Genomic DNA, 12,052 nt, shown 5'->3' with positions numbered 1-12,052 from the left:
CTTTTTATCCTAATTCTCGGCCGCAGTTCCCTCTCTCTTTTCCCATTGGCTGAGGTACTCGAGAGGTACAGGCTTCCGGGAACGCCTAATACAGACCCCGCGTAATATACATCCCCCCTAATGCAGACCCTCTTAATACACATCTCCCCTTTCTTCTTTTTATTATGTCTCTGTTCTTGTAGTTTATTAACACAGTTTTGGGCAAGTCAATCAGTGGAATTCCTATGGAAATCCTTCCCATCCTTTCTTCTATCTCTCAGTATTGGTCTTATCTTACCAGCAGACTCAGGTCTTATCTTACCAGCTATTTGTAAAGACACTCCCTTATTCCTTTCACTTTATATTATTTCTTGCAGGGTCTTGGAACTATGGTTTTCTTACCCCTCAGGCCGTTGCAGAGGAATTCTTAGGGTTGCCGGCAGGAAAGAATTCCTTGCAAGATATCTTGGGTCCAGTCCACAGGCAGGCTACTAGGTCCCTTTGTCCCATCTGGGTGTGCCAGAATAACTGTTGCCTTTTTCAGCCTAGAAATGAAACTCGAGATAATTTTAGTACAGGAGGTAACATAAAAGTGGATCTTTACTGGAGCTCCAGGGGCAGTTATGGAGGAATATCTACAAAATAGAATAGATAGAATAGATTCACAGGGGTGAATACAGTTTTATCAATTTTAAGAAATTAGCATAGTTGATAAAAAGCACCAATTTAGGAGGACAAGTGGTGATGCAATTTCTCCCAGGTTAAGCCTCTTCTCTGGAGCCCCTCACCTTTTGTACTAGCTGCACTTCTTTATGAAAATGTGTGTTGAAGACCTTGTTCTCAACCTTGGTTCTCAGGAAAAACTAAAATAGAATAGAGGCCTTGTACCCCCCTGGGCTTGGAGCTCTGGAATGTGTTTAGTTTTCCTAGCTCGGGAAAAGGGTAAGGAAAAATATTGAAAAGGCAACAAATATATAAAAGAAAAAAGGCAAAAAGCATCTTGCATCAGTTATTTTCAGAACTTAATTTTCATAATACAGGGCTTTAAGTGAAAGGTAAACCCCTTACAGAGACTTTATAGTATTGGGTTTTTCCCCTTTGAAACTTTCCTTCTTTATTCTGGCATTTTGGTGATAAGTCTCACAGGAGCGTTTTGTATGGAGAATATGTATTATATATATATTTATATCTGAAAATTCCTTCTACTAGTTACAAACATTTACCTTGTAGCAACTTTAAAGTTCCAGGTGATTTGTGATGTTCTTTTTAGGGAGCAATAGTTAACAGAAGACTTCTTTATTTTGTTGACAATCTTGTTATGATTTTTCCAGAATAAAACATAGAAGCTGCCAAAAAGTGAGGGAATGAGATGTATGTTGTTGGCACTGATTAAAAATAGCAAGGAAAGAAATGTGGCTTTTCCTTCACTAGTTTTTTTAAAAAAGATATATTAGATTTTTATTTATAAAGACAGGTGAGTTTTAAAACACTAAAGGAAATGGATACTTTCAGTGCTGGCACTCAAATAACATGAAGTACCTAGTCTGCAAAGTTGCCACTGAAATTGCATAACAAACACCTAATGGCAGGAACATATTTTCATAATTACTACTGAATTCTATGATTTTATTCAAGTAAAACTTGGCAGGTATTTTAAAGAAGTTGCATGACTCTTTTTACTTGCATATACCTTTAAACCATGTATTATATTGCATCAATATTTAGGATCCAGGTTTTATATCTATTCACCATTTCCACTCAGGGCAAGATGGCAAACTTGTTTTTATAGCTCTTGGTTATTTTAAGCCCTATGCCATCAATGACCATATCAATTGGCAATGACTTTGTATAGAGAATTTATAGTAAAAAAACCTGCAAATGTATTGACTGTATGACAGATACAATGTGTATGCTTTCTCTCTAGCTAATTGTATAAATATAATTATGAAAAGCCTGATTTTTATAAATTTAGTTTGCTTATATAATGTAATTCTGCATCTTGAAACCATTGATCTTGAGTGATGGATTCCTTTCCTTTGCAAAACCTGCAGCAGCCAATAGTGGTAGGAATTTTTGTTGGTTTAAATTTGCCAGGAACAAGTCCAATTTCTCTTACTTTCACTGCTTCTCAATAAAAGCTTGTCCTGAGGATATATCTTTTTGTCTGTTTGATGGGGTATGGAGAGAGAGCAGGAATTCCTTCTTTTTCAGCATGTGTGTAGGGTATTGGAGCTTAATTAAACAGGCTTAGAAGGACATACGCTGAAGTCCTTCAAGCACTGCAGGTTCAGTCTGCCTGCTGTGCTGAGCTGACCTGGCAGCACAGCTGGAGTGGTTAACAGAAGTAGAAGTCTTGGAAGAGATTATTCAAAAGCTTTTGGATAAGTTTCTTGCATAGTTTCAGGAATCTGTAGAGGGCTGTGGCACACAGTGTTTAGGGATTACTTCTCCCATATGCTGGAATTCTTATAAAGGAAGTCACCAGTCATTGTTTCTCTTAGGTGTGGAAGTACAGAAGACAGATGACTAGGGAGTAATGGCCAGAAATTGATCCATTTTTCTCTGTATTTTCACTAACAGTGCTGTCTTCTTCATACTAACTTCTAATGAGATCACCTTTTCTCTTGTGGTAACTTCTTGATGTATGGAAAAATAGTATTTGCTTTTCTCAAGGCCTTTAGTTTAAAACCTTTTTCATTTTGCTTTCTCTCCCAAGTGATCTATTTTGTCTGCAAAGCAAGCTGCTTCACATTTTTGAGGAACACTTTCAGTAGAGGATTCAGACTACATCCTCAGAGAAGCTTATTAACCAGCAGCTTTTTGACACTTCATCCACAACAGAAACCTTGATTTGGGGGAAGAAATTAAAAGCCTGACTACATGTTCTTCTTGTCAGCCTCCCTATTAGATTGTCTGCCCTGCACTTACTGCTGGGTTCAAGGTGCCTTGGTGATTGGAAAGTATGTAACCTAGTGACTGATGAATTGCTTAGAACAGGCTGTTCATTTGATTAGGAGTCCATGAGCTTACTCCCTATTTAACTGTGGTTTTGCAAGGTGTTTTTCTTGGTGGATGACTGATATATATATGACTGCTTCACAGAAAACTTTTTGTACCAGTTGCTTCTGTTTTGATTGTGCCAAACTTTGATAAAATAGTGAAAGATTGCTTCCGCCTATTGGTGTATTGGCCTGTACTATAGTCTGAAAGAATTCAACTTTTAAGATTAGTTTTCTTTGCAGATGTTTTGCAAGTCTCCTTAAGTCTTTACAGTGTAGTATTTAGATGGCCCAAATTGTTTGGAATAGAACAATAGAATAATGTCAGATGAGTTTATCAGATAAAAGAAATTGCAGGCTCCATGTCAGGAGAAGTCTGAGCATTGTGTGAGGCAGTACAAATACTGAAAAGGCATTCATCTTCTCCACCAGGCAGTTTCTGATAAGATGCTGTTGTAACTGTTAAAGGTCAAAATGAGAGAATCTCATTCTTAGTTCTTAATATGCCTTTAACTTAATTTTTTGTACTTTTATGACAAGGCATAAAAGGCAGTGCATAATGGGTTAGAAACCCTTCACTGGCAGCACATTGAATCTTTGATTCTTGCATTTATGTCTTTTTCTGAGAGTTGAAAAAGAGCTACAGCTACATGACAACCCTGATGATCCCCATACATGCAACAGGCAGGAATGTCAAGGATGCCAGAATCGCGTCTCCTTCAGCTCTGAATGTTTTGAATTCAACAAGAATTTTTTCAGCTAGCAATCTCCTGCTTGCATTCCTGTTCCCATGTCTGCTCTGCTTAATTCTTCCAATGAAGTAATTACCTCTGTGTTTCTCACCCTTGATTATGGGCTTCTCAAAAAACACATTGTGCTGGAATACTTTGTGATTTCACTTCGTGTACTGGTGAGCTGGAATTAACACCGGAAGGTTTAGATTGATTTATCTGTGTTACTGTTAGTTTTGAATGTGAGGGCATTTAATGTTAACATTGTAGAGGTGTAGGAGAGGAAAGCTTTTTTTTCTGGAATGGTTTAAAAATACTTACTTCTACAGGAATCCCTTGGAAGGAGCCATAACCACTAAACAGTGGCGGTTAAAAGTAGTTGTTCCTTTCATCACTTTTCTGGGGTTGATGAGAATGATGTGCTCAAAGACCTGGAGCCCCTGACTGTGATATAAACCACTTAATTTACAGCTCTGGCCTATTGAAGACCTGGGAAGTACTCTTCTGCTTTCTAGAGAGGGACCTACACTGCGAACAAGACATTGGTCTCCCCCAGTCACCAAACAGGTCTGTAGCAGCAGTAGTCATTGAACCTGTGTCCAACTCCTGTGCCTTACCTTTGAGACCATCTTCTCGTAACACTTCTGATGACAGCATTCTCTCTGTGTAGCTCAGGAACAACTGCCTCTGTTCTTTTACTAGGAACCATTACAAAATTCATATACCAGCGTGTCTAGGAGGGGCTTCTGCCTCTAAACCCTTCAAATGTTGTGTCTTAATAGTGGTCTTTATTGAGGCATCTTTAATCTCTTCTTTGAAGGGTAAGCGCTTAAGAAAGGACTGTCTCCTCAATTCACATTTTTACTCTGTTACACAGAGTGACTGGGTTTGCTGGCCACTTTAATGCAACCAGTTAAAGACAGCCACGTGGATCTTCATCTAAGTGGGATTCAGACTTCATTTAAGAAATCCTCTTTCCTTCCCCCCCTCCCCCTTCCTGTCAGGCCCCATGCTAATTAACATCTCTATAAAATTTTAAGATGCTTAGTTGTCAGGTATTTTTAAGGATGCAATTTCTGGGAGGTTACCTTTTGGTTTTTGAAAGACTTTAAAAACAATTGTCTTGCCTGGTCCTGCTGTTAACAGGAGTATTTCCATGACTGGTAACAGGTTTTTGAGGACCATGGCACTGTTCTTGGGACTGAGATTTGCAAGTTGCCCATCATAGGCATGTGTGTTAACCAGCTTTGTGCTCATGCTTCTAACCTCTGATGCAGCTCATTGGCACTTTGGTCCTAGACAGGGAAACAAAAATGGAAAGTGCTTCTCCACCAGTCATGTAGGAGCTGGATGCTGAACATCTCATTTTGTTGTGTCATTCACTTTCAAAACACTCTTCTTGATTGTGTGTTTCTGAAAATTATCTAAGGGGTGTGACCATGCTGACTCAAAGCTGCTGCACATGATGCTGCTGAGGTCCCCAAGATCTGACTTGACTTTTCAGCAATGTGAAAGTTTCACTTGGTGAGACCTCATGAAAGCAGAACTATTGTCAACAATATCTCAAGAGGTTTTGGCACTGTTGGCTGCTGTTGTGCTTTTTGGGTGATACATCGCTCCTAAATTTGCAGGACTTGTACAAGTTCACCAAAACCACATCACACTTTCTTGCTCCTGTACCTTTTTCTGTGTCTTTCTGGTGAAGTTTGGTAGCAGGACAAAGTGATTCAGCTGGATTGAGAGCTGCAAAGTACCCACTACCCAAAACCTGCTGTGAGAGGGGTTTTTTGAGCATGAAAGCCTAGTTAAGCATTTCTTCTTTCAGCCATTGCCTTTTGATAAGTGGTCAACAGAATTCCCAGTAGTTCCTTTGTAGCTTACTGTATGTTTTTCATTAGACCTAGTTTGTGGATAATATACTGTAGTTAGCTTTACTGAAATTGTTACAGAGTATGTTTTTGATTAAAAACGGTAAAGATTCAAGTCTTTGGCTTCTTAATTTCATTCAGTGAAGAGCTTTTATCATGTTTCTGGTCAGCTGTTGGAGCTAGCTGCTAGCTGCGGTCTTGAACTGTGTCAGGGGTAGGAGAGCTTGCTGGAGCAGGGCTGTGATTCCAGAGGGTCCCTCCTCAGAGTCCCATGTCTCAGATACTTGGGTGCAACTAGTATCAAATCCAAAACCAAGGTCAGTTTCCAGTGTAGAAATGTCTCTGGGTGCCTGCAGGTGTGCAGATACCAGTCTGCCTTAAGCTGGTGGGGCACAACAGTTCTGTGGGCGTTCATGTTAACGGAAATTACTTAATTTAAGCCACCAGCCAAGCTGTGTGTGTGTAGTAGGGTCTCAGAGGAAGGACCAGAAATCAGAATGAGTGCCAGATGTTGGGTGAGTGATTGCCATCCCATGTTAAAAGGTGCTGTCGGGGTTTGACCCTGACTAAATGCCAGGCACTTTGACGCTTTCTTGCTGCTAAAAAAAAAAACCTGTAAAAACACATACTAATCTCATGAGTTAAATGAGATAGGACACTGGTAGGAGGACGCACAGAAGAAAAAGGGCAAACAGGCTCTAAACTTAAAGTTGCAAAAAGTGATTTAATTACTTAACAGAGTTGGAGGATAAATGCAAGGCAAAAATAAACTTTTCATACACTATTTTGTTCACTCACCCCCCTCTCTCTTATGAACTCATTTTTATTCACTCCTTTTTTTTTTTTTTAACCAATAAGCCCAGGTAAGGAAGCAGAGTGTGGGGTATTTTCTCAGTCTACAGAGCAAGTCTATAAATCTATTCATCACTACAATTTTTTTACTACAAATACTTTTTATCAATATTTATCTCTCTCTCTCTTCAGGCAGTTTCTCTGCTCTCACCCCCTCTTTCTTAAGAAGCAATCTCTCCACTCACCCCCCTTCCCTCTTTCCAAACTAGCAACACAGACAGGGGGCAGGGTGAGGGGTTCTCTGGTCAGCCCAATCAGGGAGAGGGTTTTCTACTTAGCCATGGGGTCCCTCCCACGAGAGACAATTCTCTGGGAACTTCTTTAGCGTGGGTCCAATCTCATGAGCAACATCCAACCTGAATTCTGCTGCAACATGAGTCTTTTTGTCCATAAGGTGCTGTGCAGACTCTCCTGAGCCAAGGCCAGGCTGCTTCTATCTCAGGAGCAAGGCCTTTCTCTCCTTTGCAAGGCCTTTGTAGCTTTAACTCTTTCAATGAGACTCCAAACTGGATCACAGCTTTCTCCAGGCATCTACCTGCTCCTCTGGCATGGGCTGTGGGTGGATTTTTGTATTTTTGTGGACTCCATAGGCTGCAGGGGGACTTCCTGCTCCCCCCATGGCCTTCACCACAGCTAGCAGAGGGTTTTCAGCTCTGGTGCCTGGAGCACCTCCTCCCCCACCTTCTTCACTGACCTTGGTGTCTCCATGTTGTTATCCCTTCACATATTTTTACTTCCACCTCCTCCTCTTCTAACTACAAAGAAGTGCGTGCCTACTTTGTTTTAATTTCTTTTTAAATATGTTTTCACAGAGGCGTAACTAGCACCTCTAATTGGCCCAAACTTGGCCGGCAGCATGTCTATCACTCTCAGAGCCATCAGAGATTGGCTCTGCTGGACTTGATGTAAAAACTTCCAGAACTTTGACTCAGGACACACAGGAGCCATCTTTGTGCCACTCTCTACCCTTCAGACACCTCTCCAGGCTTACCACAACAGCTTCTGAGGGGTCCAAATTTTTCCCAGATGTCAAAAAATACTTTACTGATATTTTGAGCCAATCAAAACTACTACAGGTGCACAGGACCTCTATTCCACCTTCTTCCCGCAGTCATCAGGCTGCAGAACTCCTTCCAGTAAATGAATCAAATACCAACCATCACAAGTCATGCAATGTAGGAATAAAGCAGGAGGCAGGTGATGCATCTGTAATGCTCTGGGTCTCCTCATCTCCATAAGCAGCGGCATCCCATGGGGAGAGAAGGGGAAAAAATATATACCAACCTTCTGAACTCCAGTGATTTATGAGCATGAGTGTCAAGGTTTGAGATAGAACATTGCCAGGAGGACTCATGAAAAGAGGGTAACTAGGCTCTAAGCTTAAAGTTGCAAAAAAAGTGATTTAATTACCTAACAGAATTGGAGGATAAATGCAAGGCAAAAATAAACTTTTCATACATTATTTTGTTCACTCCCCCCCTCCCTCTTACGAACCTATAGTATTCACCCCTTTTCCTTCTTTACAATCCACAAGCCAGGTAGGGAGGCAGGGTGTAGGGTCTCTTTTCAGTCCACAGAGCAGATTCTCAAATTTATTCATCACTACAATTCTTCTACTACAAATACTCTTTATCTCTACTTGTTTCTCTCTCTTTCCAGACAGTTTTCTGCTCTTACCCCCACCCTCTTAAGAAGCAGTCTCTGTACTCACCCCCCCCTTCCCTCTTTCTAAACCAGCAACACAGACAGGGGGCAGGGTGAGGGGTTCTCTGGTCAGTCCAATCAAAGAGAAGGGGTCTCTACTTAGCTATGGGGTCTTTTCCTACGAGAGACAGTCCTCTAGGAACTTCTTTGGTGTGGATCCAATCTCATGAGCAACATCCCGCCCCAATTCTGCTGCTTTGTGAGTCTTTTTGTCCATAAGGTGCTGTGCAAATTCTCCCAAGCCGAGGCCAGGCTGCTTCCATCTCAGGAGCAAGGCCTTTCTCTTCCAGTCAAGGCCTTTTGCAGTTTTAACTTTTAGATGAGACTCCCACTGGTTCACAGTCTTTTTCCAGGCATCCACCTGCTCCTCTGCAGTGAGCTGTGGGTGGATTTCTGCATCCTTATGGACTCCATGGGCTGCAAGAGAAACTTCTTGCTCCCCCATAGCTTTCACCATGGCTAGCAGAAAGTTTTCAGCTCCGGTGCCGGGAGCACTGGAGCACCCCTTCCCCCCCCTTCTTCACTGACCTTGGCAATCTCCATGCTGTTCTCCCTCACATATTTTCACCTCCACCTCCTCCTCCTCCAACTACAAAGAAGTGAAAGAAGTGCGTGCCTCCTTTGTTTTGATTTCTTCTTAAATATGTTTTCACAGAGGTGTAACCAGCACTTCCAATTGGCCCAAACTTGGCCGGTAGCATGTCCATCACTTTCAGAGCCTTCAGAGATCGGCTCTGCTGGACTTGATGTAAAAACTTCCAGAATTTACACTCAGGACACACAGGAGCCATCTTTGTGCCACTCCCCACCCCTCAGACACCTCCCCAGGCTTACCACAACAGCTTCTGAGGGGTCCAAATTTCTCCTAGATGTTAAAAAAACTTTACTGATGTTTTGGGTCAATCAAAACCACCACAATGAGGCAGGGTGAAAATTCCTTCTCCACTGCAGATCTGGTGCCCTGTTTGAGCAGGAATGGATACAACAGAATGCCTCAGTGCCCACCCACTCTGGGTCTGGGGCTTCACGGGTAGCTGTGGCAGGCTGGAGGGCACTGATACATAAGTTGTGTGTCCTGAGGTACCAGACTAATAACTGTAATGTGAAAGATGGTACTTCCCCCCCCACCCCCAAACATCTTCCTATATATACAGAAACATCGGTCTGGCCAAGATGTTCCTGTTCAGTTGTAGTCCCTCCATAAGCCACCTTAAAGCAGTTTTAGCTCCATACCTCTCCAGAGAGCTTTCCAGATGCTCCCTCCTGGTACTGTTAGTAACTATTTTGTAACTGGTGGCTGGTCATTGTTGTGGCCAGTGTAAAAGCATTGGCTAGCACACTGGTATTTGCCTTTAGAACACTGAGTAACTATATACCAGCCCCATGATGCACGTTTAAACCCTCTGATACAACTACATGGCTGTAGGCATAGAATAAATCCATGTCACTGTTGTGGTTTGATGCTGGCCAAATGCCAGGCACCCACAAAAGCTACTCACTCACTCTCCCCTGTCACAGCTGGGCAGAGAGAAAAAAGAATTACAAAGGTGTCATGAGTTTAGATAAGGACTGGGAGAAAACACTCCAAGGGTAAAACAGGCTCAACTTTGAGTTACAAAGTGAATTTATTACTAACAGAGTCAGAGGAAGATAATGAGAAATAAGCCCTTAAAACACCATTCTTCCCCCCAACCCCTCCCTTCTTCCCACTGATAGTGCAGGGAACAGGGTGTGGAGGGTTTTGGTCAGTTCATCACCAAGATCTTCCACTGCTCAGGGAGAGTCCTTCCCCTGCTACATCATGGGGTCCCTTCCACAGGAGACAGTTCTCTGTGAACTTCTACCATGTGGTTCCAATCTCATGAGCAGCAGTCCTCCCAAAACTGCTGCAATGTGAGTCCCTCCCATTGGCAGACAGTTCTCCCAAAACTGCTGTGGCATGGATCAGTCGTCCACATGATGCAGTCCTCCAAGGATAGGCTGCTCCAACTTGGAAGCAGAGGCCCCATCTCTCCACCAGGTCTCCCACTGGATCACAGCCTCCTCCAGGCATTAACCTGCGCCAGCATGGGCACCTCCCCACGGGCTGTGGGTGGATCTCTGCATCCCCTGTGGATCCCCATGGGCTGCAGGGTGACAGCCTGCTTCAACATGGTCATCACCACGGCCTGCAGAGGAATTTCGGCTCAGGTGCCTGGAGCACCTCCTCCCCCTCCTTCTCCACTGACCTTGGTGTCTCCATGTTGTTTCCCTCACATGTTCTCACCTCCTCTGGCTAGAAAAATCTGCGCCTCCCTTTGTTTTGAATTTCTTCTTAAAAATGTCATCACAGAGGCATAACCAACATCTCAGCCCAGGCTTAGTCAGCGGCATGTCCATCTTCAGAGCCATCAGCGCTCTGCTGGACATGGTGGAAGCGTCTAGCAGCTTCTCGGAGAAGCCATCTTTGTGGCCCCCCCCGCTACCCAAAACCAGGCCAAGCAAAACCAACATAGTCACAAAGCTAAAGCTGGCCCAAAATGTCTCAGGCTGAGCACCTCTGTGCTGCCCAAGGGGCTGAAGGATGGCCCCATGTCAGACACCTTCCCATGTTGTTGCTATTTGCATGTCCATGGGGGTACTGGAGTGACCCAAGGGTCACAAGTCTGGGTTCTGCCACAGGGTGATGGCTATGCACCAGGGGGTTCTGTAGCTGCCTCAGGGCCTCTGGGATGGGGGTCACTGGATGTCCACTAATGCTCCATCTTCCATGGCTGAAAACATGGAGGCGAGAGGGGGTGGCCTTGGGAGCGTCCCACAGATGGTGTGGGTCATGACTCCTTTTGGTCATGTTCTTCATAGATATAGGATGGCAGCAGAAGATGGAGACACCCTGGGGCAGACTGGCAGTTTGGGTTGATTTTGTTGATTTGTTGAGTCAGGGTGAAGCACTGTCTTGAAGTAAATGCAGCCAAAGCAGCACAAAGCAGTATGGCCATGCTCAGAGCAGGGAAGCTGCATGGCCAGCACAAGGATGGTGGGTTTGGGTGCTGTGGTGAGGCTGCCTCTGGGTGTAGTGACATGACCAAGGACACATAGCATGGTGGTGGCAGAGGTGGGAATGGCTGCTGTGGGTAGGGATCTATGGGGTGGGTAGGGATCTATGGGGACACTTGGGCAGCTGGTGTCAGCAGCAGGCAGAAAGGATGCACCGACATGCCACTCAGGTTAGCACAGGTTGAGGGAGCAGACTCCAAGGGGGAGCAGGCATGGAACATCCTGAGTAACAAGCAGTAGGATGAAAGAGTCTCATGTTGTGCCAGGGGCAGTTTAGATTGAAGATTAGAAAAAAATCTTCCCTGAAAGGAAACAGGCTCCCCAGAGTAGCAATGGAGTCACCATCCCTGGAAGGATTCAAAAAGCATGTAGATGTGACACTTGGAGACATGGTTTAGGGGTGGACTTAGTGCTGAGTTAACAATTGGACTCCCTGATTTTAGAGGTCTTTTCCAACCTAAAAGTGACTCTATGGTCCATATTTCTTTTCCTCCTTGACTTATGCACAGAAAATGGTTTAGGTTGGAAAAGACCTTTAAGACTATTGAGTCAAACCATTGACCCAGCCCTGCCAAGTCCACCACTAAACCATGTCATACCCTGGGGCAGGCACCTGCCAGCCACAATATTTGGGATTTCCTACAGCTCCTGATGCAGCTGATTTGCCCAAAACCCATTTGTTATCTTAGCAACAACCTGCACCCTCCCCTCAGCTACCTCAGCTCCTTTTGCATACATTTATTTTAAACTTTAACCCAGCGGCTCCTGGAAATTTTTTCCTGCAACTTTGGGAAAAATTGGGCCAAGGGTATTTTGGGGAAAAAGCTCATTAAAAAAACCACAAAACCCCTCAATTTTTGTTTATACCAGTTCAACTTCTTTC

General features: G+C 43.7%; 1 protein-coding gene and 1 long non-coding RNA gene across 2 annotated transcripts in view; both read left to right on the top strand.

Annotated features, from left to right (window-relative positions):
• LOC146425326 (SMAD family member 4) overlaps positions 1–12,052 on the top strand; it is a 42,442-nt gene that overhangs the window by 29,687 nt on the left and 703 nt on the right. The gene's annotated exons all lie outside the window — the stretch shown is intronic.
• LOC146425327 (uncharacterized) lies at positions 3,442–12,047 on the top strand. The gene is made up of 3 exons (XR_014846543.1): positions 3,442–6,120; positions 7,506–7,743; positions 9,056–12,047. It is a non-coding gene; the product is annotated as an uncharacterized LOC146425327 (long non-coding RNA).

This window comes from Lichenostomus cassidix, chromosome W (assembly GCF_008360975.1).
Source record: "Lichenostomus cassidix isolate B80296 chromosome W, HeHo_3.0, whole genome shotgun sequence".
NCBI classification, from domain to species: domain Eukaryota; kingdom Metazoa; phylum Chordata; class Aves; order Passeriformes; family Meliphagidae; genus Lichenostomus; species Lichenostomus cassidix.
This window is presented reverse-complemented; position numbering and strand designations above follow the sequence as displayed.